The sequence below is a fragment of the Castor canadensis genome, chromosome 1 (genome assembly GCF_047511655.1).
Source record: "Castor canadensis chromosome 1, mCasCan1.hap1v2, whole genome shotgun sequence".
NCBI classification, from domain to species: Eukaryota; Metazoa; Chordata; class Mammalia; order Rodentia; family Castoridae; genus Castor; species Castor canadensis.
Window position 1 is genome coordinate 200,819,370 of NC_133386.1, and position 19,565 is coordinate 200,838,934.

Here is a 19,565-nt window from a genome sequence, read left to right on the forward strand (position 1 = left end):
CAACTGAAGGGAAAATAAAAATATTCCATGATAAACAAAAATGAAACCAGTTTATAAAGACTAAGCCAGCACCCCAAAAGATACTCAAAGTAATTCTACAAATAGAAGAGGAAGAAAATGCAACCAAAAAAATACTGAGAAAAGTAAGTGTCACCAAATGAGTAGATAAGAAAATGAAAAATAGGATAGAATCAAACATTAAAATAAGCAACAAAATGGCAGGAAACAATACATGTCTTTCAATATTAACAATGAATGTTAATAGTCTCTATTCTCCAATCAAAAGACATAGAAAGGTGAGTTGGATTAAAAAGCAAGACCAATAATTTTTTTACCTACAAGAAACACATCTCACTGAAAAAAAAAAAAAACTTTGGCACAGATGAAAGGGTGGAAAAAGATCTTCCAAGAAAATAGACCACAAAAGTCAACAGAAGTAGCTATAACCATATCTAATAAATCAAAATTAGTCATAGGAGACAAAGAAGGTAATTTCACATTAATAAAGGAAATCTGTGAAGAGGAAATAACAATTGCTAACAAGTATGTGCCGGTTGTCAGAGCACCAAACCTCATTAAACAAACACTGACTTAAAAGCTCAGAGGAAGAAATAATAGGGATTCAACTAGGGAAGTAAGAAGTCAAATTATCCCTATTTGTGAATGATATGATTCTATACTTTGAAGACACTGAAGATTCCACCAAAAAAGCTGAGATTTGGTAAACACTTTTGAAACATAGCAGGATATAAAAATCAACATACAAATATCAACAGCTTTTCTGTAAACCAACACTGAAAAAGCTGAGGAAGAAATCAGGAAATCAATCCCATTCACAGTAGCCTCAAAATACCTAGGTATAAACATAGCCAAGGAGTTGAAATAACTATGCAATGAAAACTACAAAACATTGAAGAAAGAATTTGAAGAAGACATCACAAATGGGGGGGAGCTCCCATGCTCATGAATTGACAGATTCAGTGCAGCACCCATCAAAATTCTAGTATCGTTCTTTGAAGAAATAGAAAACTCCTAAAATTCATATGGAAGCATAAAAGACCCCAAATAGCAAAAGCAATCCTGAGCAAAAATGCAATGCTAGAGGTATTACAATATCAGACTTCAAATTATACTACAAAACCATAGTAACAGAAACAGCATAATATTGGTACAAAACAAACCCAAAAACCAGGGAACAGAATAGAAGACCCAGATAAAACCACAAAACTACACTGATCTTTGACAAAAGAGCCAAAACCATATGCTGGAGAAAAGTCAGCCTCTTCAACAAATGGTGCTGGGGAAGCTGGTTATATGCAAAAGACTAAAACTAGACCTCTATATCTCACCTTGTACAAAAATCAGCTCCAAATGGATCAAAGACCTTAACATAAGACCTAAAACTTTGATGTGACCATGGGAAAAAAATATGAAAATTCTAGAAGCTATAACCCTGGGTAATTGTGTTCTGAATAAGACACCAATTGTCCAGGAAGCAAGACAAAGAATTGAAAAATGGGACTTCATCAAATTTAAAAGTTTCTGCACATCAGAAGAAACAGTTATCAGAATCAAGAGACAGAATGGGAACCCTCATACACTCCTGATGGGAATGTAAACTGGTGCAAACACTATGAAAATCAGTATGGAGTTTCCTCAAAAAGCTAAAAATAGACTTAACTTATGACCCTGCCATACCACTCTTGGGCATATATGTGAAGGAGTGTATATCAATATACAAGAAAGATACCTGCATATCCATTGTTTGTTGCAGCTCTGTTCACAATAGCTAACCTGTGAATTCAACCATGATGCCCAACAAACAATGAATAGGTAAGTAAACATGATATATACACACCACAAAATATTACTCTGTCATAAAGAAAAGTGGCATTATGTCATTTGCTAGAAAATGGGTGGAACTGGAGTTCATCATGTTGAGTGCAATAGGAGAAATTAAAGAGCCAAATATTACAGTTCTTTCTCATTTGTAAAAACTTTACAAATAATAAATATAATAATAATAATGATAATAAATATACTAATAATAATAGTGGGACATGAATATGAAAGGGGGATGATCTGAGGGGGGAATGATGGGAGGGTGAGAAGGAAGGAAATTAAGGGGTCAAGAGAACTGAAATATGCTACATCCATAAATACAAAGGCAGCAGAATGAAACCCATCAAACACTATATTAAAAGAGGGGAAGTAAGGAAGAAGCAAAGAAGGCAGATTGTTGACATTCCTGCAACCCAGCAGCAACTAACTACCCTGAAAAAGGACAATCAGAGGACCCCAAAGTGTACCCACAGGGTCCCATAAACAGCAAGAAGCAAAGCCCTCTCTGAATTGGCAAATAGAGAAGCAATTAACCATGGGAAGAATGGGAAGAATGACTTGCAGCTCAACACTCCCAATCCCCTGCCTCAGAAGTCAATGGTAAGCTCCAGGCTCCATTACTCAGCCCTTGTTTAGTGGTAAGTCCTGCTTCCCAGTACACACAGGAAATCAGAGCTCCACACTCCCCCCACTAACCGACCTGCTGCCTTCACCCTGAAACACCAAGGAAACCAATGCCCCTATGTAAGTCACAGCTCCCGTGACTCCATGGGTTACTGAAGATGCAAGCTGGCAGGCTTGGTTCCCCCAGATGCACCACCACAGAACTGGACTCTGAAGCCCATGTGGGAAATCAAACCCCAGAACTCCCACTGCTCACAGGCTTGGTTCTCTGGAGCTGAACCAGCAGCAGAACCATGGAACGGTGCTCCCTGAAGCCCGTGTGGGAAATCAGGTCCCAGGGCTCCCACTACCTGAAGACAGTCCCCTTGTGCCTGAAGACAGTCCCCTTGTGCCTGAAGTATGACTGCACTACCCTCCTGGAGCCCACACCTGGAAAGCAGGCCCCAGAACTCCTACTGAAGTATTGGATCCCTGCACCTGCAGTAGTTTCCATGGCTCCAGAAAGCCAGCAAGCAAGCCTCAGGACTCATGCTGCCTACAAACTTGGGTCCCCTATTCCTGGATCAGCTGCCACAGCTTCTAGAAGCCCACACTCCAGTGCAAGTAGATTACAGGGCCTCCACTGACTTGTAGGTACCAGATGATCCAAGCCCAACAGCTTTGCTGCCCCATGGGCACCCTCAACTTGCTACTCACTGCCAAGAGCATGCCATCACACACCTAAGTGAACACCAGGCTCCAGGCTTTGCTAGTCTACCGGCACAAGGAGGTTTCCCTCCCCTACAGAGCATGGAGGCCCAGCACTCCCCACTGTCCCTGACAGCAAGAGAGCCCTCACCCCCCCATCAAAGAGCAGAATGCCAGATCCCCACTGAGGGGAGGAAAGTTATAACCTGCTACTCTGCAGGTGGCACCAAAAGCCCTGTTCGGCCAAGGTACACAGAAGCCCAGTTCTTCATGATACACCTCCCTGCAGAAGAGTCACATCTCTCCTGTCCAAGAGCTGGAATCCCAGCTCCTCCACTGAGTGGCAATCCACTACTCTGCAGGTGTTAGGAGACCTGTCCTCCACAGTGCACAGAGACCCAACATTCCCCATGGCAACTGCAGGAGAGCCCCTGCACCCCCATCAAAGAGTGGGAACTCCAGCCCCTTTGCTGAAGAGATTAAAAAAAAAAAAAGGTAATTGGCACCAGAACAAGAATCCTGCAAGGGGTAACATATTTAGCATAGCCCTCTCTGGGGAACACTGCTGGAGCTCCAAGAGAAAAAACTCAAAACCCCAACTACAGGGACACAAGGAATTAAAACCCTAACCAAAACAACTCCAGATGAATAAATCTCAATGCAGAATGAATCAGTAAGACAACCACTCTACATCAAAAGCCAATTCCACCACTAGAGACCCAAACACCTGCATAGAGGAAGAGCAAGCAAATAATGAATTCAAAAAAACAGTAAAAATGATTAATGACTTCAAAGAAGAAACACAAAAGTTAGTATTTGAGGACATGAATAAACAGTTAAATAAGCTCAAAGAGAATACAAACAAACAGATGAATGAAATTAAGAAGACAATCCAAGATATGAAAGAGGAAATCAATAAAGATATGAAAAATAATCAATCCAAAATAAACAACTCAACATCTCAAATAAATATTGCAATCAAAAGCTTGGCAAATAGAGTAGAGCAAGTTGAAAATAGAGTGTCAGGAATGGAAGACAAAGTAGAGGAATTAGACCAAACAGTAAAAGATCATGAAAGAATGCTGAGAAAATACAAATGGAACATACAAGATCTGGAACACCAAGAAAAGACCAAACCTACAAATCATGGGTAAAGAAGAAAGAAAGGAGATACAAAATAAAGGCATTGACAACCTATTCAACAGAATAATAGCGGAAAACTTCCTTAGCCTTGAGAAAGAGAGAGTCACCCAGATGCAGGAAGCTTACAGAACACCAAATAGTCAATACCAAAAAAGAAACACCCACAAACACATCATAATCAAAACACTCAGCACACGGAACCAAGAAAGAATTCTGAAAGCTGCAAAACAGAAAAGATAAGTCACATATAAAGGTAAACCCATTACAATAACAGCAGATTTCTCAACTCAAACTCTAAGTGCAAAAAGGTCACAGAAAGACATAATTCAAGCTCTGAAAGAAAACAACTGTCAACCTAGATTAGTCTACCCAGAAAAACCAACCTTCCTAATTGAAGGAGAAATTAAAACCTTCCACAACAAGGAAAAACTAAAGGAAGATACTTAATATGCTTTTACATATCAGAGAAGAAACTAGAGTGAGACAGGAAGACTCAAGAATAAATCCTTTTGAGCAAGCAGACCAGTAAACAAGGAATAGTAAAACTAAACAACAGGGGAACAAGAATGACTGGAAACAACAGGTTCCTCTAAATATTACCACTGAATATAAGGGCTGCAATGCCCTAATCAAAAGACACAGAATAGCAAATTGGGTTTAAAAAAACAAGACCCAACCATATGTTACTTACAAGAGACTCATCTCACTGAAAAACATCAACACTGGCTTAGAGTCAAAAACTGAAAAAAAAATTTTCCAAGCAAATGTACCCCATAAACAGGCAGGAGTATTCATACACATATCTGACAAAGTACACTTCAAACTAAAATCAATCAGAAGAGACAATGAAAGTCTCTTCATATTAATGAAAGGAACAATTCATCAAGAGGGAATATCAATCCTTAGCATATTAAGGATTGCACCAAACACAAGGGCACATGTCTACATTAAAAAAAAAATGCTGTGGCTCTAAGAACACAGATAGATTCTGACACAGTGATAGTGGGAGACTTGAATATTCCACTGTCACCAATAGATAGGTCATCCAGACAAAAGATCAACAAACAAACTTCAGAGCTACTCAACACATTAGATAAAATAGACACAGCTGATATCTACAAAGTATTTCACTCAACAACAAGGCAATACACATTCATTTCTGCAGCTGATGGAACTTTCTCCAAAAGAGACCATATTTTAGGACACAAAGCAAGTCTCAACAAATTCAAGAAAATTGAAAGGACCCCCTGCATCATATCAGACCACACCAGAATAAAACTAGACCTCAAAAATAAAAGAATCCCCAGAAAATACTCAAACACATGGAGAATGAACAACACACTGCTGAAAAACCATTAGGTAACCAAACTAATAAGGAATCAAAAAGTTCCTAAAATCCAATGAAAATACAACCCACCAGAAACTGTGGGACACAGACAAGGACATGATAAAGGGAAAGTTTATAGTTGTAAGTACCTAAATTTTAAAAAACAGAGACCTCTCAAATAACTTAATGATACATCTTTAAGCTCCTAGAGAAACAAGAACAAACCAAACCCCAAAACAGCAGACAGAAAGAAATAATAAAGATCAGGGCCAAGTTAAGTGAGATTGAAACAAAACAAACCATACCAAGAATCAATGAAAGAAAAAGTTGGTTCTTAGAAAGATTAACAAGATCGACAAACCCTTAGCCAAAATGACAAAATGGAAGAGGGAGAAGACCCAAGTTAATAAAATCCGAGATGAAAAAGGGGACATAACCACAAATACCAACAAAATCCAGTGAATCATTAGAGAGTACTTTAAAAACTTATATTCAAGTAAACTGGAAAATCTAGATGAAAGGGATAAATTCCTAGATGCTTATAGCCAGCCAAAATTTAACCAAGAAGATATTAACCACCTAAAGAGTCTTATCACATATGATGAAATTGAAGCAGTGTTAAACAGCCTCCTGACAAAGAAACAGGACCTGATGGATTCTCAACCAAATTCTACCAGACCTTTAAAGAACTAACACCAATATTCCTCAAGCTTTTCCAGGAAATATAAATGGAAAGAATACTACCAAACTCATTCTACAAAGCCAGCATTACACTAAGCCAGCATTACACTCATTCCAAAAACAAACAAAGACGTAACCAGAAAAGATAATTATAGACAAGTATCTTTAATGAATATAGATGCAAGGATTCTCAACAAAATACTAGCAAACAGAATTCAACAACACATCAAAAAGATCATACACGATGACAAAGTCTGTTTCATTCCAGGGATGCAAGGATGGTTCAACATACATAAATCCATGAATATACTACAGCATATAAACAGAAACAAAGACAAAAACCGCATGATCCTCTTGATAGATGTAGAAAAAACCTTTGACAAAATCCAACACCCTTTTATGATAAAAGCACTGAATAAATTAGGAATAGAAGGAATGTTCCTCAACACAATAAAAGCTATATATGACAAACCTTGAGCCAACATCATACTAAATGGAGAACAACTGAAACCATCCCCCTTAAAGTCAGGAGTGAGTCAGGGCTGTCCACTTTCTCTACCCCTATTCAATATAGTCTTGGACTTCCCAGCCAGAGAAATATGACAAGAAATAAAAGGGGTTTGAATAGGGAAGGAAGAAGTCAAACTATCCTTATTTCAGATGGCATGATCCTATACCTTACAGACCCCAAAAATTCTAACAAAAAACTACTAGAAATCATAAACGCTTTTGGCAAAGTAGCAGAATACAAAATTAACACAGAAATCAGTAGCATTTCTGTACATCAACAACGACAGACTGAGAAAGAAATCAGGGATACAATAAAGTACCTCAGAATAAATTTTAAAAAAAAAAAACCTTTTTAATGAAAACTATAAACCACTGAAGAGAGAAATTGTAGAAAATGTCAGAAGATGGAAAGACCTTCCATACTCATGGATTGGTAGAATCAACATTCTGAAAATGGCCATACTATCAAAAGCAGTCTACATGTTCAACATAATCCCTATCAAAATTCCAATGACATTCTGCACAGAAATAGAAAAAGCAATCATGAAGTACATATAGAAACACAAAAGATCCCAAATAGTCAAAGCAATTATGAGCAAAAAGTCTAATGCTGGAGGCATCACAATACCCAACATCAAACTATAATACAGAGCCACAACAATAAAAACAGCATGGTATTGGCACAAAAACAGACAGGAAAACCAATGGATCAGAATAGAAGATCCAGTCATAAATCCACGCATCTACAGCCAACTGATCTTTGACAAAGGAGCCCAAAACACACAATGGAGAAAAGACAGCCTCTTCAACAAATGCTATTGGGAAAACTGGATATCCACATGTAGAAGACTAAAACTAGATCCCTATCTCTCACCCTGTACCAAAATCAACTCAAAGTGGATAAAAGACCTTAATATAGGGCCTGAAACTCTGAAACAACTCCAACAAGCAGTAGGAAATACATGGAACAGATAGGTATAGGGAACAACGTCTGAAACAGAACCCAAAAGGCTCAGCTTCTAAGAGAAACAATGAACAAATGGGACTGCATCAAACTAAAGAGCTTCTGCACAGCAATGGAAACAGTCACCAGACACAAAAGACAGTCCACAGAATAGGAAAAAATCCTTGCCAGCTACTCATCTGATAAGGGACTAATATCCAGAATCTACAGGGAACTCAAAAAACTTAGCCCCCAAACAATCAACACCCCAATGAAGAAATGGGAACATAAATTAAACAGGGAATTCTCAAAGGAAGTGATACAAATGGCCAGTAAATACACGAATAGGTGTTTATCCTCCCTACTTATAACAGAGACACAAATCAAAACAACACTAAGATTTCATCTCACCCCAGTTAGAATGGCCATAGTCAAGGGGTAATAACAATAAATGTTGGCAAGGATGTGGCAAAACAGGAACCCTTATACACTGATGGTGGGAATGCAAGCTAGTACAACCATTATGGAAAACAGACTCCTCAAAAAAGCTAGAGCTATAATTTCTATATGATCCAGTGATACCAATCCTGGGCATCTACCCAAAAGAACATAAAACAGGATACAGTAAAGACACCCATACACCAACATTCATTGCAGCACTATTCACAATAGCAAAGCTCTGGAAACAACCAGATGCCCAACAACTGATGAAACTGTGGTACATATACACAATAGAGTATTACTTAGCCAAAAGGAAAAATGGCATGGGATTTGAAGGTAAATGGATGCAATTCAAGGACATCATGCTAAGTGAAATTAGCCAGAATCAGAGACACAAAAGACATGTTTTCTCTCGTATGTGGAAGATAGACCCAAAAATAAACAGTATATATATATATATATATATATATATATATATATATATATACACACACAAAAGCAAGCATGATCACATACAAATACAGATGTAGAACATGTTTGTAACAGTGAAATACTCTATGGAACTCAGGGAAAGAGGGAAAGGAAAAGAGAATGATAGAGCATTAGTAATATCAAATACCATAAAATGTAAACGATATAAGGATGTGTATTGAAAACTGTTGAAAAACAGGGTAGGAGGTAAAGGGGCAAGGGAGAGTATTTGAAGAGAATGAACAGCCCAAAGTAAAGCACAACCACAATAAGCATATATTGAGATACCCCTTTGAATGTCAACTTAAAGACTAATAACAAAAATCAGAAATGAAAAATAGGCACAGTTTGTGCAGGGGGGATTCTAATGGGAGAGGGAAGGAAGGAGATTGAGGTATATGATGGACTGCATATACCTATATGAAACAGAACTAAAAAAACTACTTGGAATTTCTTTAAGTGGGATGCAGAGTAGGCAAAGAGGGAAAGATGACGGGGGCAATGTAAATAATGTACAATATAAGCCTAATCAAATTGTCACTAGGAATTCCCCCCTATGTTATAAACATATGCTAAGAAAAAATTATAATACAAAAAGATGGCTCAAATCAAAAGACACCATTGGCCAAACTGGATTAAAAAGGAAGATCCAGATGGAGAAATAGCAGCCTCTTCAACAAAAACTGCTGGGAAAACTGGTTAGCAGTCTGCAAAAAACTGAAACGAGACCCATGTATATCACCCTATACCAAGATTAACTCAAAATGGATCAAGGATCTTAATATCAGACCCCAAACTCTTAAGTTGATACAAGAAAGAGTAGGAAATACTCTGGAGTTAGTAGGTATGGGTAAGAACTTTCTCAACGAAACCCCAGCAGCACAGCAACTAAGAGATAGCATAGATAAATGGGACCTCATAAAACTAAAAAGCTTCTGTTCATCAAAAGAAATGGTCTCTAAACTGAAGAGAACACCCACAGAGTGGGAGAAAATATTTGCCAACTATACATCAGACAAAGGACTGATAACCAGAATATATAGGGAACTTAAAAAACTAAATTCTCCCAAAACTAATGAACCAATAAAGAAATGGGCAAGTGAACTAAACAGAACTTTCTCAAAAGAAGAAATTCAAATGACAAAAAAACACATGAAAAAATGCTCACCATCTCTAGCAATAAAGGAAATGCAAATTAAAACCACACTAAGATTCCACCTCACCCCTGTTAGAATAGCCATCATCAGCAACACCACCAACAACAGGTGTTGGCGAGGATGTGGGGAAAAAGGAACCCTCTTACACTGTTGGTGGGAATGTAGACTAGTACAACCACTCTGGAAAAAAATTTGGAGGCTACTTAAAAAGCTGGACATCGATCTACCATTTGATCCAGCAATACCACTCTTGGGGATATACCCAAAAGACTGTGACACAGGTTACTCCAGAGGCACCTGCACACCCATGTTTATTGCAGCACTATTTACAATAGCCAAGTTATGGAAAAAGCCAAGATGCCCCACCACTGACGAATGGATTAAGAAAATGTGGTATTATCTCCACTCCTATTCAACATAGTACTGGAATTCCTAGCCAGAGCAATTAGGCAAGAAGAAGGAATAAAAGGAATACAAATAGGTAAAGAAACTGGCAAAATATCCCTATTTGCAGACGACATGATCCTATACCTTAAAGACCCAAAAAACTCTACTCAGAAGCTTCTAGACATCATCAATAGCTATAGCAAGGTAGCAGGATATAAAATCAGCATAGAAAAATCATTAGCATTTCTATACACTAACAATGAGCAAACGGAAAAAGAATGTATGAAAACAATTCCATTTACAATAGCCTCAAACAAAATCAAATACCTAGGTGTAAACCTAACAAAAGATGTGAAAGACCTCTACAAGGAAAACTATACACTTCTGAAGAAAGAGATTGAGGAAGACTATAGAAAGTGGAGAGATCTCCCATGCTCATGGATTGGTAGAATCAACATAGTAAAAATGTCTATACTCCCAAAAGTAATCTACATGTTTAATGCAATTCCCATCAAAATTCCAATGACATTCATTAAAGAGATTGAAAAATCTACTGTTAAATTTATATGGAAACACAAGAGGCCACGAATAGCCAAGGCAATACTCAGTCAAAAGAACAATGCAGGAGGTATCACAATACCTGACTTCAAACTATATTACAAAGCAATAACAATAAAAACAACATGGTACTGGCACAAAAACAGACATGAAGACCAGTGGAACAGAATAGAGGATCCAGATATGAAGCCACACAACTATGAGCAACTTATCTTTGACAAAGGAGCTAAAAATATACGATGGAGAAATAGCAGCCTCTTCAACAAAAACTGCTGGGAAAACTGGTTAGCAGTCTGCAAAAAGGTGAAATGAGATCCATGTATATCACCCTATACCAAGATTAACTCAAAATGGATCAAGGATCTTAATATCAGACCCCAAACTCTTAAGTTGATACAAGAAAGAGTAGGAAATACTCTGGAGTTAGTAGGTATAGGTAAGAACTTTCTCAATGAAACCCCAGCAGCACAGCAACTAAGAGATAGCATAGATAAATGGGACCTCATAAAACTAAAAAGCTTCTGTTCATCAAAAGAAATGGTCTCTAAACTGAAGAGAACACCCACAGAGTGGGAGAAAATATTTGCCAATTATACATCAGACAAAGGACTGATAACCAGAATATACAGGGAACTTAAAAAACTAAATTCTCCCAAAACTAATGAACCAATAAAGACATGGGCATGTGAACTAAACAGAACTTTCTCAAAAGAAGAAATTCAAATGGCCAGAAAACACATGAAAAAATGCTCACCATCTCTAGCAATAAAGGAAATGCAAATTAAAACCACACTAAGATTCCACCTCACCCCTGTTAGAATAGCCATCATCAGCAACACCACCAACAACAGGTGTTGGCGAGGATGCGGGGAAAAAGGAACCCTCTTACACTGTTGGTGGGAATGTAGACTAGTACAACCACTCTGGAAAAAAATTTGGAGGCTACTTAAAAAGCTGGACATCGATCTACCATTTGATCCAACAATACCACTCTTGGGGATATACCCAAAAGACTGTTACTCCAGAGGCACCTGCACATCCATGTTTATTGCAGCACTATTTACAATAGCCAAGTTATGGAAAAAGCCAAGATGCCCCAGCACTGACGAATGGATTAAGAAAATGTGGTATCTATACACAATGGAATTTTATGCAGCCATGAAGAAGAACGAAATGTTATCATTCGCTGGTAAATGGATGGAATTGGAGAACATCATTCTGAGTGAGGTTAGCCTGGCCCAAAAGACCAAAAATCGTATGTTCTCCCTCATATGTGGACATTAGATCAAGGGCAAACACAACAAGGGGATTGGACTATGAGCACATGAAAAAAGCGAGAGCACACAAGGGAGGGGTGAGGATAGGTAAGACACCTAAAAAACTAGCTAGGATTTGATGCCCTTAATGCAGAGAAACTAAAGCAGATACCTTAAAGCAACTGAGGCCAATAGGAAAAGGGGACCAGGAACTAGAGAAAAGGTTAGATCAAAAAGAATTAACCTAGAAGGTAACACCCACGCACAGGAAATCAATGTGAGTCAATGCCCTGTATAGCTATCCTTATCTCAACCAGAAAAACCCCTTGTTCCTTCCTATTATTGCTTATACTCTCTCTACAACAAAATTAGAGATAAGGGCAAAATAGTTTCTGCTGGGTATTGAGGGGGGGAGCGGGAGGGGGTGGAGTGGGTGGTAAGGGAGGGGGTGGGGGCAGGGGGGAGAAATGAACCAAGCCTTGTATGCACATATGAATAATAAAAGAAAAATGAAAATAAATAAATAAATAAATAAATAAAATTTAAAAAAAAAAAAGAAAATGTGGTATTTATACACAATGGAATTTTATGCAGCCATGAAGAAGAACGAAATGTTATCAATCACTGGTAAATGGATGGAATTGGCGAACATCATTCTGAGTGAGGTTAGCCTGGCCCAAAAGACCAAAAATCGTATGTTCTCCCTCATATGTGGACATTAGATCAAGGGCAAACACAACAATGGGATTGGACTTTGAGCACATGATAAAAGCGAGAGCACACAAGGGAGGGGTGAGGATAGATAAGACACCTAGAAAATTAGCTAGCATTTGTTGCCCTTAATGCAGAGAAACTAAAGCAGACACCTTAAAAGCAACTGAGGCTAATAGGAAAAGGGGAACAGGAACTAGAGAAAAGGTTAGATCAAAAAGAATTAACCTAGAAGGTAACACCCACGCACAGGAAATCAATGTGAGTCAATGCCCTGTATTGCTATCCTTATCTCAACCAGCAAAAACCCTTGTTCCTTCCTATTATGGCTTATACTCTCTCTACAACAAAATAAGAAATAAGGGCAAAATAGTTTCTGCTGGGTTTTGAGGGGGTGGGGGGGGAAGGGACGGGGCAGAGTGGGTGGTAAGGGAGGGGGTGGAGGCAGGGGGGAGAAATGACCCAAGCCTTGTATGCACATATGAATAATAAAAATAAATAAATAAATAAAATAAATTTTAAAAAATAAAATAAAAAGGAAGATCCAACAACCTGTTGTTCACAAGAGACCCATCTTATTGATAGAAATAAACACTGGCTTAGGGTGAAAGGCTGGAAGAAGATTTACCAAGCCAATGGCCCTCCAATAAGTAGGCAGGAGTAGCACTACTTATATCAGACAAAGTAGACTTCAAACTTAAATTGGTTAAACAAGACAAAGAACACTTCATACTAATAAAAGGGGCAATACATCAAAAGGAAATAACAATTATCAACTCATGCACCCAATGTCTGTGCACCTAATGTCATCAAACATACACTAAAGGACATAAAAGCACATATAGACTTCAACACAGTGGTAGTGGGAGACTTTAATACCCCACTGTCAACAATAGATAGGTCATCCAAACAAAAAATCAACAAAGAAATCCTAGAACTAATGACACCATAGATCAAATTGACCTAACTGATGTATATAGAATATTTCATCCAACAATGGCACAGTATACATTCTTCTCAGCAGCCCATGGAACTTTCTCCAAAACAGTTCATATCTTCATGTATAAAGCATGCCTCAGCAAATATAAGGAAATAGAATTAACCCCCATGTATCCTATCTGATCACAATGCAATAAAACTAGAAATCAACAACAAAAACAACAGCAGAAAATATGCAAATAATTGGAGGTTGAATAACAAATTGCTCAATGATCAGTGGGTCACAGAAGAAATAAGAGAGGAAAAAGTTTCCTGGAACTTAATGAAAATGAAAACACCACCTACCAGAACCTTGGGGCACAGCAAAGGCAATCCTAAGAAGAAAGTTTATCACCATGACTGCATATACTAAAAAGACAGAAAGATCTAAGATAAATGACCAAATATTTCATCTCAAACTCCTAGAAAAACAAGAACAAGCTAAACCCAAAACAAGAAGAAGGAGAGAAATAATAATAATATGGGCTGAAATTAATGAAATAGAGATCAAAATAAAAACCATACAAAGAATCAACAAACAAAAAACTGATTCTTTGAAAAAATAAACAAGATTGACAAGCCCCTGGCAAATCTGACTAAAATGAGGAGAGAAAAGACTCAAATTAGTAAAATCAGAAGTGAAAAAGGGGACATAAATAGTATAAACACCAAAGAAATCCAAGGAACCATCATAGACTACTTTGAGAACCTATATTAAAATAAATTGAAAATTTTTGAATAAATGGACAAATTCCTCAATACTTATGACCACCTAAAACTGAACCAAGAGGATATTAACCACCTAAACAGATCTATAACATGTACTGAAATTGAAGCTGCAATAAAGAGTCACCCAAAAAGAAAAAGTCCAGGACCTGACAGATTCTCAGCTGAATTCTACCAGACAGTTAAAGAAGAACTAACACCAACACTCCTTAAACTTTTCCACAAAATATAAATGGAAGGAACACTGCTTAACTCATTCTATGAAGCCAGTATTACACTCATCCCAAAACCAGAGGAGGACACATCCAAAAAGGAGAACTACAGGCCAATCTCCTTAATGAACATGGAAGCAAAAATCCTCAAGAAAATAATGGCAAACTGAATTCAACAACATATCAGAAAGATCATTCATCATAACCACGTTGGCTTTATCCCAGGGATGCAGGGATGGTTCAACATACACAAATCAATAAATGTAATACAGAACATTAATAGAAGCAAAGACAAAAAACACTTGATCATCTCAATATATGCAAAAAAAGCCTTTGACAAGATTTAACACCATTTCATGATAAAAGTTCTAAGAAAATGAGGAATAGAAGGAATGTACCTCAACATTATAAAGGCGATATATGGCAAACCTATAGCAAGCATCATACTAATGGGGAAAAACTGAAACCATTTCCCCTGAACTCAAGAATGAGACAGAATATGCACTCTCCCCACTCCTACTCAACATAGTCCTGTAGTTACTAACCAGAGTAATAAGGTAAGAAGAATAAATAAAAGGAATACAAATAGGTAAATAGTCAAAGTATCCCTAATTGGCAGGCGAAATGTCTAATAACTCAAAGACCAAAAAAACTACACCTGAAAACTCCTAGACACCATAAACATGTTCAGCAATGTAGCAGGATACAAAATCAACTTACACAAATCAGTAGCCTTTCTACACACCAATAATGAACAAATTGAGAAAGAATATATGAAAACAATTCCATTTACAATAGCTTCAAAAAACAAAAAAAAAATACCTAGGAGAAAACAAAGGATGTAAATGACATCTACAAGGGGAACTACAAACTCCCCTACAAACTCACCTACTACAGAAGGTGGAAAGATCTCCTATGCTCATGGATTAGCAGAATCAACATAGTAAAAATAGCTATACAACCAAAAGCAATCTACATGTTCAAAGCAATTCCCATAAAAATCCCAATGACATTCATTGCAGAGATTGAAAAGCCTGCCCTAAAGTTCCTTTGGAAACAAAAAAGACCATGAATAGCTAAGGCAATACTGAGCAAAAGGAGTAACACTGGAGGTATCACAATACCAGATTTCAAACTATACTACAGAGCCATTATGTCAAAAAACAGACTGGTACTGGCACAAAAACAGATATGAAGACCAGTGGAACAGAATAGAGGACCAGGATAGAATCCACACAGCTACACCTACCTTATTTTTGACAAAGGCACCAAGAACAAACGATGGAGAAAAGACAGTCTCTTCAACAAATGTTGCTGGGAAAAGTGGTTATCTGCCTGCAGAAAACTGAAATGAGATCCATGCCTGTCACCCTGTACTCATATCAACTCAAAGTGGGTTAAGATCTTAATGTCAAACTAGAAACCTTGCAGTTAGTACAGGAAAGAGCAGGGAATACTCTGGAAGCAATAGGTATAGGCAAGGACTGCTTCAGTAGAATTCCAGCTGCCCAGAAACCAAGAGAAAGGATGGACAAATGGGACTACGTGAATATAAAAAGCTTCTGCAAAACAAAAGAAATGGTCTCTAAACTAAAGAGACCACCCACAGAGTGGGAGAAAATATTTGCTAGCTATACATCAGGCAAAGGATTAATAACCAAAATATACAGAGAGCTCAAAAACTAAACTCCCCAAAAATCAATAAACAAAGAAGTAAACAGAACTTTTTCAAAGGAAGAAGTTCAAATGGCCAAAAAACACATGAAAAAATGCTCACCTCCCCTGGCCATAAAAGAAAAGCAAATCATAACCACATTAAGATTCTACCTCACTCCTGTCAGAATAGATATCATCAAGAACACCAACAACAACAAATGTTGGCGAGGATGTGGGGGGAAAAGGAGCACTCATACACTGCTGGTGGGAATGTAAGCTAGTACAATCACTTTTGAAAACAATATGGAGGTTTCTAAAGAAAAAAAACCAAACATATATCTGCCTAGGGATATACCCAAAGGAATGTGACTCAGGTTACTCCATAAGCACCCGCACACCCATGTTTATTGCAGCACTATTCACAATAGCCAAGTTATGGAAACACCAAAGATGTCCCACTACTGACAAATGGATTAAGAAATTGTGGTATTTATACAGCATGGAATTTTATTCAGCCACAAAGAAAAATGAAATTTTGTCATTCACAAGTAAATGGATGGAACTGGAGAACATCACCGTAAGTGAAGTTAACCAGGCTCAGAAGGCCAAAAATCACATGTTCTAGCTCATATGCTGATTATAGACCTAAAACAAATGAAGTAATATTATTGGTCACGTGTCACACACTAAGGGGAGAACATCCATGAGAGGGATAGGGAAAGGGAAAGAAACCTAAAACTTGAATGTGGTTGATGTGTTCACTGTAAAGGAGTGAATACAGTAATCTTAAACTGGCGGAGGCCACTATGGGAAGGAGACTAAGAAGCAGTAAAGTGGTCTGGTAGAGATGAACCAGGTGGGTTGTAATACACATGTGCATGGTAGCAATACTAGGAATCTCCCTATATAACTATCTTTATCTCAAAGTAGCAAAAATGCTATGTCTTTCTTATTATCTTTTATGTTTTCTCTTCAACAAAATTGGAGAAGAGGGCAGAACATGTTCTGCCCAGTAGCAAGGAGGGTGGAGGGAGGTGGTCCAAACAATATATACACATGTGAGTAAATGTAAAAATGCTAAAATAAAGAAAAAGAGGGGAAGTATGGAGGGGAGAATAGGAATATAATGTAGGGGTGAACTTGTTGCAAGTACACTGTACACATTATTAAATTACCATAATTCAAAATATGATTAAATCATCAATTCAAAATGTAATTTAAAATAAATATTTTGTATTATGTATGCTCATTCAAAAATAAAATAATTTTAATAGTCCTGAGGGTGCTGCTAAACTTTGATGAATTTATTAGGCCAGGGGAAGTGGCCTCTTACCCTCAATGACAGCAGCATTCCCACTCCCATTCTCTGTGGTATAGACCTCTCCATGTCTAGCTAAAGTAACCAATCATGCAAAGAAACAGTACAAGGCTCCCCTGGAGTAGTTGCTAAGCAAGACAGTGCTCCTAAGGATCTACCCCTACCACCCATTTTTGTTGCTAGACCTATGACCAGATTCAAGTCTCAGCAGGTCCCTAGAGGTAAATTACACAGTGTGACTCAAGAAGTAGTATGCTGCACTCCAAAAGAACTCTTGAGTTTTGTCATTTACACAAAGAGAACTATGGGGAATATATGTGGAGATTGGTATTAAGGTATGGGAAAGAACATTAAGTTGTATCAGGATGTATTTATTTATATGGACCCATTAAGCAGAGAAGCTACATTTAATTGTTGTAGCTCAATTAGAATTGAATAATTCTAATACATTATTTTGTTGGTGGTCTGAAATATGGATCAAAAGATGACTCACTATGAATGAGCTGAAAATTTCTGATACCCTTGGTTTACTGTTAATGAAGAATTCAAAGACAGTAAAATTAGAATACTGGCATGAATTCACCATGTGAAAACTACTCACCAACATTGGGAAGGTTCAGAATATTTATCCTTCAACAGTACTTTGAGAAAGATTTCTGAGGGAATTGCCAGCATGCTTAAGGAACTCTATCATTACTCTTCTCTGTATTCTATACCTTACAATAGGAGCCACAGTTACTCAATTGAGAAACAAATGCAATCGATATAATTGGATTCCAGTGTTTCCAGTGTAGCAGGGGCAAAGTGGCAGCACTCAACTTCTCATGGCAGCATTGGCATACTTACCTTAATGGATTGCAGGGACAAGGCAACTCATCATGGTCTGACTTGGATTTATTGGTAAAGGCAGGGTATGCTGGTGAATTAGAAGCATTCTCCATTTGACTTCGTGAATGAGAAGAGTTGGGGTAACAAAGAAGAAACTGTATTCTGAAGAGAGAAAGACAGGAAACTCATCAGTAACCACAAAAGAGGGAGAAGATAGCTAAAAAAGCACAGAGAAACAGAAAGGCAATAAAGTAAATTAGGAAAAGATTTGCAGCTCCAGCAGTGGCTCCCCACAAGGGAAGGGAAGCTGAAGATCCCATTACAAGGTAGGCTAAGGAGCCTTGGTGACAGATTGGCAACTACAGCTGTGGGACAAGCCAACACTTGCCTCAAGCCTTAAACTTACTTCAAGGATTTGGTGGGATGGTGATTCTCTGTGGCAGACCATCATTGGGAAATAAAGCCTTTTTTGCTCCCCATATATCAGAGAGCTATAGCAAGGTGCAATCCTAAGAAGGGACCTATTGTTTGAGACTGAAGTACTCAGGATTTAAAGACAAGGAATAATCATGGCTCTGTATGTCTCAGGAGACCCCATGATATAATGTCTAGATGGGAGATGGTCACAAGAAATGACTGTGAATATAGGGAGGGTGTGATATAGACTCACTGAGAAGTTGAAGCAATGGGAATAAAGTGTAAGGTGTTTAAGAATCCTGCCTTCCTTGAAGAGAAGCAAATCCCATTACCCATCATTGCAGAAATGACCCCATAACTGGTAGAGCACTTGGCCTCTGAGAGCTACCTGCCCCCTGAAGATGTTTGCTGCAGACAGTTATGAAAGGTTCAATCACAGATCCTGAGAACCAAATTATTTCCTAAGCCCACTCTCTTCCACCAAAAGAGGAACTTCTAGGTGGGAACTGAAAGCATTAAGACTGGCCTTGAAACAGCCTGGCCACTGCAGGTCTTTGCTACCAGGCCAAACTGAGAGCTCTTAGCTCCTAGCTCTTAGCATAGATCCCAATAATTATATGATTTCCTTAGCCTCCACTGTTGAATGGGACCCGACAGCAATACATCTAGCAGGCAGAGTGCCTGAGCTCCTC

At 38.0% G+C, this 19,565-nt stretch overlaps 1 protein-coding gene across 9 annotated transcripts in view; it reads right to left on the minus strand.

Moving 5' to 3' along the window:
* Nucleotides 1-19,565, minus strand: part of LOC109683265 (phospholipase A and acyltransferase 2-like) — a 113,484-nt gene that overhangs the window by 70,429 nt on the left and 23,490 nt on the right. For 8 of the 9 annotated variants that reach the window (XM_074048001.1, XM_074047956.1, XM_074047951.1 and 5 more), the window contains one exon: nucleotides 18,475-18,618. The exons of the other annotated variant lie outside the window; for it this stretch is intronic. The gene's annotated coding sequence lies outside the window, so the exon portion shown is untranslated. The remainder of the gene's footprint in view (nucleotides 1-18,474; nucleotides 18,619-19,565) is intronic. 9 annotated transcript variants of the gene reach the window in all.